Genomic DNA, 14,088 nt, shown 5'->3' with positions numbered 1-14,088 from the left:
CTAGTTCGGCGAAGAGATGGTGATACAAGTGGTATATGGATAGTAGATAAAGGTATTTGTAATCTGAAATTATAAAAACAGCAAGGTAACTAATGATAAAAGTGAGCGTAAACGGTATTGCAATGATAGGAAATAAAGCCTAGGGTTCATACTTTCACTAGTGCAAGTCCTCTCAACAATAATAACATAATTGGATCACATAACTATCCCTCAACATGAAACAAAGAGTCACTCCAAAGTCACTAATAGCGGAGAACGAACGAAGAGATTATGGTAGGGTACGAAACCACCTCAAAGTTATTCTTTCCAATCAATCCGTTGGGCTATTCCTATAAGTGCCACAAACAGCCCTAGAGTTCGTACTAGAATAACACCTTAAGACACAAATCAACCAAAACCCTAATGTCACCTAGATACTCCAATGTCACCTCAAGTATCCATGGGTATGATTATACGATATGCGTCACACAATCTCAGATTCATCTATTCAACCAACACAAAGGACCTCAAAGAGTGCCCCAAAGTTTCTACCAGAGAATCACGACGAAAACATGTGCCAACCCCTATGCATAGGTTCATGGCCGGAACCCGCAAGTTAATCACCAAAACATACATCAAGTGAATCACGTGGTATCCCATTGTCACCACAGATACGCATGGCAAGACATACATCAAGTGTTCTCAAATCTTTAAAGACTCAATCCGATAAGATTACTTCAAAGGGGAAACTCAATTCATTACAAGAGAGTAGAGGGGGAGAAACATCATAGGATCCAACTATAATAGCAAAGCTCGCGATACATCAAGATCATGCCAAATCAAGAACACGAGAGAGAGAGAGAGAGAGATCAAACACATAGCTACTGGTACAAACCCTCAGCCCCGAGGGAGAACTACTCCCTCCTCGTCATGGAGAGCACCGGGATGATGAAGATGACCACCGGAGAGGGATTGCCCCCTCCGGCAGGGTGCCGGAACGGGTCTAGATTGGTTTTCGGTGGCTATGGAGGCTTCTGGCGGCGAAACTCCCGATCTATTGTGTGTTCTGGAAGTTTTAGGGTACGTGAGTATATATGGGTGCAGGAAGTACGTCGGTGGAGCTTCGGGGGCCCCACGAGGCAGGGGGGCGCGCCCTAGGGGGGTGCCTCCCACCCTCGTGAGCACCTCCCTTGGCTCCTGACGTGGGGTCCAAGTCCATCTGGTAGCTTTCCTTCCAAAAATAACTTCTCCAGTTGATTTCGTTCCGTTTCGACTCTGTTTGATATTCCTTTTTCTTCGAAACACTAAAATAGACAAAAACAACAAATCTGGGTTGGGCCTCCGGTTAATAGGTTAGTCCCAAAAATAATATAAAAGTGGATAATAAAGCCCAATATTTCCCAAAATAGTAGATAACATAGCATGGAGCAATTAAAAATTATAGATACGTTGGAGACGTATCAAGCATCCCCAAGCTTAATTCCTGCTCGTCCTCGAGTAGGTAAATGATAAAAAACAGAATTTTTGATCCGGAGTGCTACTTGGCATAATTTTAATGTAATTCTTCTTAATTGTGGCATGAATATTCAGATCTGAAAGATTCAAGACAAAAGTTCATATTGACATAAAAATGATAATACTCCAAGCATACTAACTAAGCAATTATGTCTTCTCAAAATAACATGGCCAAAGGAAGTTCATCCCTACAAAATCATATAGTTTAGTCATGTTTCATTTTCGTCACACAAGAATGCTCTCATCATGCACAACCCGATGACAAGCCAAGCAATTGTTTCATACTTTAGTAATCTCAAACCTATAAACTTTCACGCAATATATGAGCGCGAGCCATGGACATAGCACTATGGGTGGAATAGAATATAATGAGGGGGGTTATGTGAAGAAGACAAAAAGGAGAAAGTCTCACATCAACGAGGCTAATCAATGGGCTATGGAGATGCCCACCGATTGATGTTAATGCAAGGAGTAGGGATTGCCATGCAACGGATGCACTAGAGCTATAAATGTATGAAAGCTCAACAAAAGAAACTAGTGGGTGTGCATCCAACTTGCTTGCTCACGAATACCTAGGGCACTTGACGAGGCCCATTGTTGGAATATACAAGCCAAGTTCTATAATGAAAAATTCCCACTAGTATATGAAAGTGATAACATGAGAGACTCTCTATTATGAAGATCATGGTGCTACTTTCAAACACAAGTGTGGTAAAAGGATAGTAACATTGTCCCTTCTCTCTTTTTCTCTCATTTTTTTGGGCCTTTTCTTTTTTATGGCCTTTCTCTTTTTTTGGGCCTTCTCTCTGTTTTTATGGCCTTTCTCTTTTTTTTATTCCTCACTTGGGACAATGCTCTAGAAAATGATGATCATCACACTTCTATTTATTTACAACTCAATGATTACAACTCAATACTAGAACAAAGTATGACTCTATATGAATGCCTCCAGCGGTGTACCGGGATATGCAATGAACCAAGAGTGACATGTATGAAAGAATTATGAACGGTGGCTTTGCCACAAATACTATGTCAACTACATGATCATGCTAAGAAATATGACAATGATGAATGTGTCATGATGAACGGAATGATGGAAAGTTGCATGGCAATATATCTCGGAATGGCTATGGAAATGCCATAATAGGTAGGTATGGTGGCTGTTTTGAGGAAGATATAAGGAGGTTTATGTGTGAAAGAGCGTATCATATCACGGGGTTTGGATGCACCGGCGAAGTTTGCACCAACTCTCAATGTGAGGAAGGCAATGCACGGTACCGAAGAGGCTAGCAAGGATGGAAGGGTGAGAGTGCATATAATCCATGGACTCAACATTAGTCATAAAGAACTCACATACTTATTGCAAAAATATACAAGTCATCAAAAACCTCGGTACTCCGCGCATGCTCCTATGGGGATAGATTGGTAGGAAAAGACCATCGCTCGTCCCCGACCGCCACTCATAAGGAAGACAATCAAATAACACCTCATGTTTCAAATTTGTTACATAACGTTTACCATACGTGCATGCTACGAGACTTGCAAACTTCAACACAAGCATTTCTCAAATTCACAACTACTCAACTAGCACGACTTTGATATTATAACGTCCATATCTCAAAACAATCATCAAGCATCAAACTTCTCTTAGTATTCAAAACACTCATAAGAAAATTTTACTAATCTTGAATACCTAGCATATTAGGATTTTAAGCAAATTACCATGCTATTTAAGACTCTAAAAATAATATAAGTGAAGCATGAGAGTTCATCTATTTCTACAAAATAAAACTACCACCATGCTCTAAAATATATAAGTGAAGCACTAGAGCAAATGACAAACTACTCCGAAAGATACAAGTGAAGATCAATGAGTAGTCGAATAATTATGCAACTATGTGAAGACTCTCTAACATTTAATAATTTCAGATCTTGGTATTTTATTCAAACAGAAATCAAAACAAAAGGATATAAAATGACATCTAAGAATAGCAAACATCATGTGAAGAAGCAAAAACTTAGGATCAACCGATACTAACCGATAGTTGTTGAAGAAGAAAGGTGGGATGCCAACCAGGGCATCCCCAAGCTTAGACGTTTGAGACTTCTTGAAATATTATCTTGGGGTGCCTTGGGCATCCCCAAGCTTGAGCTTTTGTGTCTCCTTAATTCCTCTCATATCACGGTCTCCCTAAATCTCAAAAGCTTCATCCACACAAAACTCAACAAGGACTCATGAGATAAGTTAGTATAAACCATTGCAAAAAACCTTATCATACTCTACTGTAGCAAATCACTAAAATTCTTATTCAACATTGCATACTAAATGTCTCTCCATATTTAATAGTCCTATCCTCAAATAGAATCATGAAAGAAGCAATCATATGCGAACAATGCAAACATAACAGCAATCTGCCTAAACAGGACAGTCCGTAAAGAATGCAGCAACATCCATACTTCCCTAACTCCAAAAATTATGAAAGAAAATTCCCACTGTAGTAAATTTATCATAGCTTAATATTCAAAAGGTTTAAACATTTTATCACATTCTGACTTTTCTAGGGAATTATTGCAACAGCGGTAAACTTTCTGTTTTCAAACAGCAACATGTAGACTTGTAACATAGGCATAGTAAAGACTATCAATGCCACTTTTATTGGAATAAAAGATGCAAAAAAAATTTCTAAATAACAGAAAGAAAATCCTAACAAAATAAGTTGACGCTCCAAGCAAAACACATATCATGTGGCGAATAAAAATATAGCTCCAAGTAAAGTTACCGATGAACGAAGACGAAAGAGGGGATGCCTTCCGGGGCATCCCCAAGCTTTGGCTTTTAGGTGTCCTTAGATTATATTGGGGGTGCCATGGTCATCCCCAAGCTTAGGCTCTTGCCACTCCTTGTTCCATAATCCGTCAAATCTTTACCCAAAACTTGAAAACTTCACAACACAAAACTTAAAGTACAAAATCTCGTGAGCTCCGTTAGCGAAAGAAAACAAAAGACCACTTCAAGGTACTGTAATGAACTCATTATTCATTTATATCGGTGTTAAACCTACTTTATTCCAACGTTTCTATGGATTATAAACTCTCTTACTAGCCATAGATTCATCAAAATAAGCAAACAACACACGAAAAACAGAATCTGTCAAAAACAGAACAGTCTGTAGTAATCTGAATCAAACGTATACTTATGGAACTCATAAAATTCTCAAATAAATTACTGGACCTGATAAATTTATCTATTAATAATCTGCAAAAATAATTAACTAAATATAACTTTCCAAATAAACATGGCAGCAATTCTCGTGAGCGCTAAAGTTTCTGTTTTTTACAGCATGATCAACAAGACTTTCCCCGAGTCTTCCCAAAGGTTCTACTTGGCACAAACACTAATTAAAACAATAAAACCACATCTAAACAGAGTCTAGATGAATTATTTATTACTAAACAGGAGCAAAAAGTAAGGAATAAAAATAAAATTGGGTTGCCTCCCAACAAGCGCTATCGTTTAACGCCCCTAGCTAGGCATGATGATTTCAATGATGCTCACATAAAGGATAAGAATTGAAACATAAATAGAGCATCATGAAGAATATGACTAGCACATTTAAGTCTAACCCACTTCCTAAGCATAGGGATTTTGTGAGCAAACAACTTATGGGAACAATAATCAACTAGCATAGGAAGGTAAAGCAAGCATAACTTTAAAACTTTAAGCACATAGAGAGGAAACTTGATATTATTGCAATTCCTACAAGCATATGTTCCCCCCTCATAATAATTTTCAGTAGCATAATGAATGAATTCAAAAATATAAAAAGAACCTAAATCATTCTTTTCATGATCTACAAGCATAGAAAATTTACTACTCTCCACATAAGCAAAATTCTTCTCATTCGGAATAGTGGGAGTATCATACGAGACTTGAATACTATAAATTGTTTCCACATTAAAAGAGTAATGTTCAGAGAAGGGGTAATCATAATAATGACAAGTTTTATAAATATAATCAATAATTTTTATAGCATATGTATCATCACAATAATTATCATAAGTAGGAGGCATGCTATCATCATTATAAATTTGTATATCAAAACTTGGGAGACTAAAAATATCATCTTCATCGAAAATAGCTTCCCCAAAATTGTGGCTTTGCATATCATTAGCATCATGGATATTCAAGTAATTCATACTAACAACATTTCAATCATGCTCATCATTCAAATATTTAGTGCCAAACATTTTATGTAATTCTTCTTCTAGCATTTGAGCACAATTTTCCTTTCCATCATACTCACGAAAGATATTAAAAAGGTGAAGCGTATGAGACAAACTCAATTCCATTTTTTTATAGTTTTCTTTTATAAACTAAACTAGTGATAAAACAAGAAACTAAAAGACTCGATTGCAAGATCTAAAGATATACCTTCAAGCACTCACCTCCCCGGCAACGGCGCCAGAAAAGAGCTTGATGTCTACTACATAACCTTCTTCTTGTAGACATTGTTGGGCCTCCAAGTGCAGAGGTTTGTAGGACAGTAGCAAATTTCCCTCAAGTGGATGACCTAAGGTTTATCAATCTGTGGGAGGCGTAGGAGAAGATGGTCTCTCTCAAGCAACCCTACAACCAAATAACAAAGAGTCTCTTGTGTCCCCAACACACCCAATACAATGGTAAATTGTATAGGTGCACTAGTTCGGCGAAGAGATGGTGATACAAGTGGTATATGGATAGTAGATAAAGGTATTTGTAATCTGAAATTATAAAAAACAGCAAGGTAACTAATGATAAAAGTGAGCGTAAACGGTATTGCAATGATAGGAAATAAGGCCTAGGGTTCATACTTTCACTAGTGCAAGTCCTCTCAACAATAATAACATAATTGGATCACATAACTATCCCTCAACATGCAACAAAGAGTCACTCCAAAGTCACTAATAGCGGAGAACGAATGAAGAGATTATGGTAGGGTACGAAACCACCTCAAAGTTATTCTTTCCAATCAATCTGTTGGGCTATTCCTATAAGTGTCACAAACAGCCCTAGAGTTCGTACTAGAATAACACCTTAAGACACAAATCAACCAAAACCCTAATGTCACCTAGATACTCCAATGTCACCTCAAGTATCCGTGGGTATGATTATACGATATGCATCACACAATCTCAGATTCATCTATTCAACCAACACAAAGGACCTCAAAGAGTGCCCCAAAGTTTCTACCGGAGAATCACGATGAAAACGTGTGCCAACCCCTATGCATAGGTTCATGGGCGGAACCCGCAAGTTGATCACCAAAACATACATCAAGTGAATCACGTGGTATCCCATTGTCACCACAGATACACACGGCAGGACATACATCAAGTGTTCTCAAATCTTTAAAGACTCAATCTGATAAGATTACTTCAAAGGGGAAACTCAATTCATTACAAGAGAGTAGAGGGGGAGAAACATCATAGGATCCAACTATAATAGCAAAGCTCGCGATACATTAAGATCATGCCAAATCAAGAACACGAGAGAGAGAGAGATCAAACACATAGCTACTGGTACATACCCTCAGCCCCGAGGGAGAACTACTCCCTCCTCGTCATGGAGAGCACCGGGATGATGAAGATGGCCACCGGAGAGGGATTGCCCCCTCCGGCAGGGTGCCAGAACGGGTCTAGATTGGTTTGCGGTGGCTACGGAGGCTTCTGGTGGCGGAACTACGATCTATTGTGTGTTCTGGAAGTTTTAGGGTACGTGGGTATATATGGGTGCAGGAAGTACGTCGGTGGAGCTTCGGGGGCCCCACGAGGCAGGGGGCGCGCCCTAGGGGGGGCGCCCCCCTTGTGAGCACCTCCCTTGGCTCCTGGCTTGGGGTCCAAGTCCATTCGGTAGCTTTCCTTCCAAAAATAACTTCTCCAGTTGATTTCGTTCCGTTTCGACTCCGTTTGATATTCCTTTTCTTCAAAACACTAAAATAGACAAAAAAAGCAAATCTGGGCTGGGCCTCCGGTTAATAGGTTAGTCCCAAAAAATAATATAAAAGTGGATAATAAAGCCCAATATTGCCCAAAACAGTAGATAACATAGCATGGAGCAATCAAAAATTATAGATACATTGGAGACGTATCAAGGAGCACAATCAAGATTGCGAGAGCGCATCGAGAACCTCTCCATGGACATTCGTCAGTCCAAAGCAAGGAAAAGGGACCACATCGAGAACAAGCTTTCTACACAAAAGGAGGAGCAAGATGCAAGGATGGAGGAGATTTGGACCTTGTTGATCAACCGTTCTTCCCCTTCATCATCCTGAAGGCGGCGACGTTCAAGTCACAAGTCTTCGGAGCGCAAAAATGATGTAAGCGCAAGTCGTCCACGTCCACATCTCCATGGCGACCACCATCACGTTCGTGATCCACATCGTCATGAAGGGCAAGTCACCTCCAAGCATCATGTGCACGACGACGACGAATGCCATCGAGCTCAAGTACGACAACGACACCATCAACATGAAGATGCTCGAGATGCGCCTACGTACAAGTCCCAACAAGCTCTATATCAAGCTACGCCCAAACTTCATGGGCACAAGAGAAGACCGCGAGACAAGCACCACCAAGAGGACGCTACGGCTACTACCACCACCACTTCGGCATCTTCGCCAAGTGATATCAAGGCATCTTCGCCTTTGGACGTACGACATCTTCGCCTACTTCCCACGAGTACGCCTACATTGACTTCTTCAAGTCCAAGGCGACCACCTACGAGCAAGGGAGACACTTCCATCTTCGGAAGCCCCTCAAGGAAGATGGCCGAACATGGGAATTTCCCTTCGGTCATGGAGACAAGCTACGAGGTGCCACATCATATGGGCCTCCAACAACAAGACGGCAACAAGAAGGTCGACCAAGGGCCATCCCCTTCGACATCGGCGATGAGCATGAACCTCTTCAACAACATGAAGACGGCGCCCATATTGGACTCATACTCCGAGTCAAGCTATGAGACCGCACATGCGGCCTTATCTTTGGTCTTGGAGGAGAGTGATGATGTGCCATCTTTGGGCTTCATCCACGGCTACGACAACGGCATGATTGAGCATGGAGACATTTGCACCTACATCTCTCCAACACCGACATGTGACGAGATGCCCCAATTGCCATGTGAGGAGAGCCACCACACCACAAGTGATATGAGTGACTCCACCATATGTGACATTGAGTGCATTTCCTATGAGAGGATGAGTGTGACCACCACTAGCCCCACACTTGAGAGCATGCCACACATCCTATGTGAGGTTGAGAGCCATTTGAGTAACTCCACCAACCATATGAGTGAGAGCATCCAAGAGGGATTGAGTGAGCCACAACACTTAGTGAGTGAGGTAGTTGAGATGGCATGTGAGGCCACTATGATTTCTACTCCGAGTGTGTTTTCTTCTTTGGTGCTAGGTCTCCTACATGACGACACGCCTATCCTCGACGAGTCCATACCTCCAATGGAGACGACGATGGCCATGGTGGAAGAAGATGCACCCCCACATGGTTCCATCACGATGAATATGACCACGACTTGGTCTTTGACACCTCACCTACAAAACATGAGCGATGCTCCAAAGGTAACATAGGTGATGGTGCTTCTCTTGTCCCACTAGTGGACTATTTTACTAATGATTGCTTGCATGATGTTGACACACCTATACCCATGCTTCATGCTAGTGCGACTTCTTCATGTCATGACTTACCTATTTATGATGAATATGATGACGAGCATGTCGAGTTGCCTAGTTGTGATGTTATGCTCCATAGGATATCATGTGAAAATTCTTTTGGTCACATCATGTTTGACAATCCATTAACCTTGTCATATGTTATGAGTGAGATATCCCATATTGCATCATTTCAATCTCAACATAGTAGCTATGCATGCCCCATTCACATAAATCCCATTTGCACTTATGGCATAGATGATGAGATGATGGTCATTGGCTTTTGCTTTTCATGTGATTATATTGCCATGCTTCCTTTGCAAAATTTGCACAATTCATCTCATATGCCATGCCATGACAATTATTGTGTATCGCATGATTACATCCCTTGTGTGCACCATATGCATACCATTCCTCACAATGCTCTAGATGTTATGAGTGATGCATTACATCCTTTGAGTCCCCAATATGCCATACATAACAACAAACCTATCATGATGGATGACATGTTTCTATATCATGCATCTAATTTATTTGAGCATTGGATATTTCGTACTAACCAACACAAGCACATGCGCATCATGATGGATGATGTGTACATATACCATGCACACACAATTTTCCCTTTGTCTTTGCTTTGTGTAGGTACTCACGTATATTCGTCAACCTGTCAATCCCAAGAGTTGACGATACGAGCTCTTGAGAGCAAAGATGACTTGGGATCCCGTGAATTATCCTTCACACCGCTCTCTTCGCGCAACGACTATGCGCATATCTCTCACTTGGCTCTCATACGCCTATGGACTATATACCGCTTGTCGCTTCATGCTCATTTTACCGTGTTCACTTTGCATGCTATGCTTGCTTCTATGCCTTTGCCATGCAATTGTGACCCTTGCTTGCATCTACCCATGATTCACCATTATGCTACTCCTATGTGTATTTGCATGCTTGGTGGAGATCCTTGTAGCTATTGCCATGTTTATCATGTGCCTCATGCTATTGATGCTATTTTGCTCATATCCTCCTTTCATGCTTGTGATATGTCTTGTGCATTATTCATGCCCACCATTTGCACACACGATGTGATTGCCATGATTCCTTCTAGTATGTTGCATCTTCGCACTACTAGCTTGCCCTACTTGATTGCTATGATTTCTTGCTTTGTCGCATCACCCATGTTCCATTCTTACTTGCTTTCTTGTGTTGATGACATATATGTTCATGCCTCTCACATGATACATCTTGTTCATTGTTGCTTGCCTCCAATTGATCTTGGAGACTTGGACACTTTATTTGTGATGCATGCTTTCTTGATTGCGCCTATTGTATTTGGTTGTTCTTGCATCATATTCCTCCATACTATGAAATTCTCCCTTGTCCTTTCTTATGATGAGCATGATGCATACACTTGTTGGGTATCTTACCATTCGAATGATAGGTGTTGCATTTGCACTAACCTTATTTTTTTCCGAGGTTTGTCATGTTCTTCCATTTTGAAGGATTCACAAGGTGGCACCGTCATGAAACACATTGGTCATGTGAAGGTGTACATGATGCACAACACCAACATTTTCGACATCCTCCTAAAGGTGAACTCATTCCCTTTGAGCCATTCTCAAATACGTATATTGGATGGGTCATTCTTTCGTTGTTGCCTCTTTCTTGTTGTCTACATGATACATCTATTGGATGGAGGACCTACATTGGAGATGGACCCTATGCACCTTCAAGTTGAGGAGTGCCACAAGATCGAGCTATGGTATAACACATTTGTGTGCATAGTGAATGTTTTTGCTCCCATGAATGCTTTGCATATCATTCTATATCATCTTCATAAGCTCCATGCGCTTTGTCACGAACAACTTGCCGAACGGACTCATTCTTACATGATGGACCCTTTGTGTGCTCTAACCATTGTATTTCTGAGTGTTGTTTGTGTTTGCTCTTTTTGCATGTATACTCCTTCGGCGACACTTTGGAGTACTTGGATTGCTCGATGTCTTCCTCTTCGTCCAACTACAAGTCCGTCCACGACAACCGTTTCCATGGTGATGAGGTTTTCGATCTGAGGTCGGATCTTCCCCAAGGGAGGGGAGATGATGTGTTGCATCCTACGATCATCCCCATGTACACTCAAGCATACTCCATTTGACACAAGGTGATCCCATTCCTAAATGCTTCCCCTTCCCACTCGTGCGAGACATGGTTGCTACCTAATGTAAAGACACTACGTGTGCTCAGGAACCGAGGAGACGACCATGGAGATGCTCGAAGCATAGGACAAGTCCACACGGAGGCGGATCGAGAAGTGCCTCAAGTGGAGTCGCCGCGGAGCTACAGCGGCCGGACATCCGGCAAGAGCCCGGACATCTGGCGCCACCAACCAGAAGAAGACCCGAGAGAGACAGACGCCAGGCGACTCTAAAGTGGCTGGACATCCGGCCGACCCCCGGACATCCGGCGCCCCGCAACGCGCCGGACATCCGGCGCCTGCCCGGAAATCCGGCGCCCCCTATCCTGAGAGCACCGAGGCCGACCTCGCCAGCCCGGACATCCGGCCTGTGCCCCGGACATCCGGCCACCAGCAAACGGCCGGACATCCGCCCCCCAGCCCGGACATCCGGCGCCTGTGTGCACACAGTGAACGGGCCAAGGGCCCATGTATCCCTCTTCCCCACTTACCCCTTCGTGGCTTAGACTATATATACTCCCGCACCTACTTCTAGTTAGGGTTAGCGTTGTGTTAGCTCATTTGTGAGATAGAGCTTCGCTCATCCATATCGGATCTACTCCTTGAGAGAGACCGCGGCCCCTCTTCGGAGAAGATCCACCTTGGATTCAAGATCCCTTTACGGGAAGATCCCCTTGTGGATTCAAGACCTCTTCACGGAGAAGAACCGGCCACCCTTTGTATCGTCCCTTGTTGGATTTGGATCGTGTATCTCTTTGTGTTTCGAGGATCTAGCATATGTGTGGCCACATCTTGTTGGTTTTAGTGTTTCTCTCGTGTTTCCCCTCGTGATTCCCCTCGTATTCTTCGTGTTCTTCGCGAGATCCGCTTCTTTTGTGAAAGATTGGCCGTATAGGGTTCCACCCTACATCAGAGCCTCAATAAAACAAACACTGACCTACAACGTAATTGTTGTGCAAAGGAATGAACCATTGTTATTGAGTCCACCCCACCCGCACGCCCTATTGGGCCAGCCCATAAGCAGGAAGGGACGCCCCCCTATTTTTTTCTTTCTCGACCTTTTTTCTGTTTTTGTTTTTCATCTTTAAAATAATTAAAAAAATCAAAATTTCCAAACAAAATGTCAATTTTGGAAATTATTGTAGAAAAAAATATTCGTGCATGAAAAATAATTTTCCTGATATTGAAAAAATGTACGTGAATTGACCATATATTTTTGTGAATTCGAAGCATGTTCATGAACTTTTTAAAAAAGTTCAAAAAAAATTATTTTGAATTAAAAAAGGTTCATGCATTTCAAAAAATTATCAAACAGAAAAATTAATGAATTTGAAAAAAAATGTTAATCGTTTCAAAAATGGTTAATCAATTCTAAGAATATTCGCCGATTTAAATAAAATTTTCACAAGTTTTATAACAGTTGCATCCATTCGAAAAATCTTCATTGACTCAAAAAATGTTCGGAGGTTCATAACAATGTTCATAAGTTTCAAAAACAATTCGCAATAATTGAAAAACAGTTCGTGAATTTTAAAATGTTCATGGTTTCATAAAATATATTTGTGAATTAAAAAATTCAGGAGTTTAAAAAATGTTCACGATCTGAAAAAAAGTTCTTGAATTGGAAATGATGTTCGCAAAAATTTAAAATAAAAAAGGCGGAAAGGAAAAAACAAGAAATATAAAAATAATGATAAATCAGGAGAAATAACAAAGAAAAATAAGAAGAAAACCTGTTCATGGAAGCATTCTAGAACCTTACAAAACGGGGTGAGAAAAAACCAGACTGGGTCGGCTTATACTGTGAACATGCGCTAGCTAGGTTGCTAGACAGTGACCTACGCGCCGAATAGGAACGGATGTGACTACTGGCGAAGAATCAACCAAATGGCTCAACAGTTGTCCGAGTGCACTGTTGCACTAGGGCCTTCATCGTGTGATCAATCGATCGCTTGCACCATTGCACTAGGGCTTCCATGTGTGATCAATCGATCATTTGCACAGTTGCACTAGGGCCTCCATGTGTGATCAATTGATAGTTTGCTTGGACGCTCGCTGGTACGTTGCAAAGTTTCATTACAATATACATTATGGGGCTACAATCTTTTGTCATGTAATACATGAACACGAATAGGCCACCCTAACCTTCTCCTAAAATACAATACAACAGTAACCACGTCTTTCCCCTTGCCCCTCTTATACTTCTTTCTCATGCATATAGCCATTGCCCTCAGCCGCCACAACAACCTGATGCCACCGTCGTCATCTCGGAGCATGTAACCGCTATTATCATCAGCAACGCATCAGAACTTCCTTGGTCGAATCCACACGCCACCAGGATGGCATCCACAAGGAAAATCTATTCAAATGAAGAAAATCTCGAAGAATGCATCTTGAAGGACAAATTTGCGATTTAATCTAGATCCACTACTACAATACTACGTCGCGCTCGGTGATGTTTTTTAGGACCCATATATTCACCTAGATGTCGCCAATCTCCTAGACATTGTTTCATTTTCTATTGTTGTTGATGGTTGTGTAACATGATCTGTGCCACCCGTGGACGTGAAACGGATGTTGGCAATTTCGATATCACCTTGCCGCGGTCATTGGTATGTCATTCTAACATCAATTTTCGTGTCAATTTGTTTAGGAGTTAGAACGTGTAGCTTAGAAGCAACTTTAGACTAAAAATGA

The sequence above is a fragment of the Triticum urartu genome, chromosome 6A (genome assembly GCF_056163025.1).
Source record: "Triticum urartu cultivar PI428250 chromosome 6A, HENAU_Tu73, whole genome shotgun sequence".
NCBI lineage: Eukaryota > Viridiplantae > Streptophyta > Magnoliopsida > Poales > Poaceae > Triticum > Triticum urartu.
The sequence above is the reverse complement of the archived record's forward strand: the minus strand, read 5'-3'. Positions refer to the sequence as shown.